General features: G+C 41.7%; 1 protein-coding gene across 7 annotated transcripts in view; it reads left to right on the top strand.

The window, feature by feature from the left end:
- The window catches only part of insyn2ab (inhibitory synaptic factor 2Ab), a 45,287-nt gene that overhangs the window by 11,017 nt on the left and 30,532 nt on the right, over positions 1 to 3,738 (top strand). For 3 of the 7 annotated variants that reach the window (XR_004949165.1, XR_004949163.1, XR_004949164.1), the window contains one exon: positions 1,864 to 1,998. The gene's annotated coding sequence lies outside the window, so the exon portion shown is untranslated. Of the gene's footprint in view, positions 1 to 735; positions 1,999 to 3,738 lie in introns of those variants that run through there. The other 4 variants (XR_004949166.1, XM_036215495.1, XR_004949168.1 and 1 more) reach the window with 4 other exon arrangements.

The raw sequence follows: 3,738 nt of genomic DNA, 5'->3' as shown, positions 1-3,738 counted from the left end.
GGATCTAAAGAAATATTTAGAACACCACTTTCACTGCAAATGCCCCTACAAATGCAGGGGTAGGAAAAAGGGAAGAATTCCGATGGGGCCTACGTCTCTCGGCTAGCCTGGGAACACCTTGAGGTCCCCCCAGAGGAGCTGGAGAACTGACCTGGGAGAGGGAAGTCTGGGCATCTTTGCTTAGACTGCTACTCCCACAACCTGGTCTGAAGAAGAAGAAGACGGAAGCAGATAGATGGAACAAAAATGCATATTAACAGTTTTGTTTTTTGTATTATTATTGCATGCTAAAGAAATTAATTGTGTTTCACTGCAGAAATACAATATTTTCTTACGTAAGGGGTTATTAATACTTGTTTAAGATAAATATTAGAGTTGTAAGAAGTATTTGAAAATATGATTATGAATATTCGGACGTCCAAGATTACTGATGTGTGATCTTTATAAATCTAATCGAGTGTAATAAAATGCACTTCAGGCTGTAAATATTGCTCCAAAATGCAAAATATTTTTTTTAAGCACACAAACTAAACAAACCACTTTCACGGAAAGTAAACAAATTTCAAAATAAAGTTTTGGTAAAGCTTCTTATTTTCATAAGAAAACTACGGAGTGTTTTACTTTGACGTTTAGTTTACTTAAATAAGTTCTGAAAAACAACGAATGCATTTTAAATTTAAGTATAAAAAATAGTCAAATAGATTTTAATATAGATGGAATAAAAAAATGATGAATATGAATTTAGAAATTAGTTTTCAGAACTTTAAAAATCTTAGTCTAACTTTGTGATAAAGGATAAAAGAACATTTCAAAAGTTTATGATGAAGCGTTTGTTCCCCTTTGTAGACATTTTATCTAATTATCTAAATGTGGATAAAATATTTTATTTCTGTGAGCTTTTTCAATTGTTGTCATTGTTAAATTTCAGGGAAAGCTTGATTTGAATTATTTTTTTTTTTTTACTAAGGGACTGATTATTTTAAAACGATATTTAATTGACAAGTCTTAAAATAGAAATTTAGAAGTGACACAAAATATATGCAATGAGACACATTTATCTTTGTCGTCCTTCTTAGTTTCACGTTCTCAATTACTCTCTCCTGTCATTTTCATTTTCTCCATGCTCTCGTACTCTCATTAACACTGCTGCCCTTTTGGCTCGTCTTCTCCTCCATTTCACCTCCTTTTGTGCAGCTTTGGAGCCACTTTTCTTTGCTTCGTTCAACTCAACCCTCGCCACCACCACTTCCAATAAACAACGTGTCAGATGTCTGAAGGTAAAGGAAGGGCAGGAGGCATCCAATTAAAACCACAATGCATTATTATTTCAGAGCCCCCCCTCTCTCTCTTCCGTCTCCCAAAGCCGTTTAGATTATGTAAGAGCTCAGTATCAAGGGAGCCAGTCTGCGGAGGACAAGTTGGGGGGGGAGTATTTGCCGATGATGTAGCTCACCAACTCTGGACTTTCCCCGCCAGCTTGCATACTACCCCTTTCTCATCTTCCTCCTCCCTTTTTTTCCTTTTCGTCCACCCACCAGCCCACCCTCCCCCTGCCTATCCCGCACACACATCCACACACATGCAATCACGAATGCACTGGGATTGCAGCACCGGCAGCAGCACCGCGAGATGGAGATCTCCGCTGCGTGTGTGAGTGCCTGTTCTCGATGAGTGCAGGGGACGAGAGCAAATGAGTGCCTGAATGAGGTGCATGAGGAAGAAGAAAGGGGGGAGAATGGAGTAGAAGATCAGAGGGGATCTCATCAGGTTTTGAGACACTGTCTTTCTGTTTTTCTTTTTTTTTTCCTCCTCTGCCTATCCTGATAACCTGAATCTTTGCCGGATGTGCCACAACTACTCCAGCTGTCACTGCGCCGGCTGCCTCTCTTTCTGTACTCCAGCAGCTGGACGGTACCCTGGAATCCAGTGACTGCATGGATGAAAGCTGGATCTACAGGGAGATTTCTTGTCCTTTGCACCGCTGATCTGTTTCTTAAGGTAAGAATCGAGCTTCTCTTCTCATCATCTTTAAAGTTACATTTCCAGCTTTCGAAGCAAAGCTGGGGTAAGAAAGAGGGAACATCCTAACTATGCAACTGTGTGTGAAAAGCATCAATTACAATACATCATAATACAGGTAAAGTCTTCATGTATAATCCTGCAGACATTTGAATGTAGAAGGAGGCATCCCTGCATCTGGCATTTGGGGGTTTAATGACTAGTCCGGAAACACATCAAAGCTCCTTCCTTCACAGATAAAAACGGAAGATGTCATTTGATGTGGATTAAAATCTGCTCATGATGAGGCTTGCCTCCGCAGACCCTCAGAGACTTGCAAGTATTTACCTAGCGGAGCAGAGGCTGATTATTGTGATTGCTGTAGTTGGGAATTATCTGGGCTTGATAGTGGAGAATATTGATGAGCCCTATCTGACAGACGACTGCAACTTCAATGAAAGCATCGGGATGATGATCGTCGACGGGGATAACACCTATTGTGTTAAGTGTTGTTGTGTGACAAATTTGCCATGCGATGCACGGTGCTCCTTTCAAGGCCGAAGTTGATGAAAAGGTGGATTCAGACTTCTCCTGACTAATGACGTGCCTGATGTAGAGGGCTCCGGGGCTCTGCATCACACACAAAACCACGCCGCTATTTGTTCTCAGATGTTACCTCCCCTTCACCTCCCGTCTGTCACTCTAAATTCTTATTCCTTTGCCAGCTCGTTTGAAAGGAAACATCCACGGCCTCTGTTTCGTCATTTAAGCACTGCATTTATCTATAACCATATCTGAGCTGATATTTTATCTAAATAGAAAGAAAAAGAACCCCCTCCCTAAAACTTTCTCTTCCATCCATTAGATATAAGAGATGGGAGCTTCTTAACCTTCTCTCTGCAACAGAAAATGCAGCTCAGTGATAAATGTTCAGAGCTATAAAGTCCATAAAGCAAACTTTCACAGGTGTAGCCGGCATACATACTCTGTGGATGGCATGGCTTTGAGCACATAAGCTCTGAGGAGTGCTGAATAAAACATTACAGCAACGTGGGGCGCGTGGGGTCAAAAGGCGTCCTCTAGCCAGTGCTGCTGCTGCAGAGCACATGACAGCTCATGGACAGGACAAAAGGCGCATGAAGTGCTCTGACATCCTGTAAATTGTGCTTATGGAGGCATAGTTGGCGCAATGTCATGCTCTGTAATTAATGCAAATAATGAGTCAAAATTCCTCATGCAAAGTGGAGAGTGCATGAAGAGAAAGGGGAGGGATGACAAGCACCGCAGCAGCAGCAGCTGTGTTATAATGAAGAGGAAGCATTAAAACTGCAGTCCACAGATGATAAAAGCTGAGGACCGTCGCATGTCGACGCGTTCGGCGTGTGTTGAGGAGTGTTGGGCCACAGCAGCTACTTATCCAATAACAAGACTGACGAGACAGTGATATCAAATGTAAATATCGTGCAGATGCACTCCAGTAATTACTCTGCTGACGCGGGGCTGACAGGGATACAGGCCGATCCAAGCAAAGCTGTCGGCTTTTCTCCGCTTTGCAATGAAGAATATGTCATGAGTCAGCAGTGTTGCAGACTGGCTATTTCATGGAGGAAAAGAAGTATCCAATCCAGATTAAAATTCTACATAAACATGTTTCTGCTACTTGATAATCAGTCATGATACCCTTACAAAAGATTTTTTTTTCTGCCTACGGTATTTCATTTTGAAGAACCAAAAGTAACG

This window comes from Oryzias melastigma, linkage group LG15 (genome assembly GCF_002922805.2).
Source record: "Oryzias melastigma strain HK-1 linkage group LG15, ASM292280v2, whole genome shotgun sequence".
NCBI lineage: Eukaryota > Metazoa > Chordata > Actinopteri > Beloniformes > Adrianichthyidae > Oryzias > Oryzias melastigma.
The sequence above is the reverse complement of the archived record's forward strand: the minus strand, read 5'-3'. Positions and strand labels throughout refer to the sequence as shown.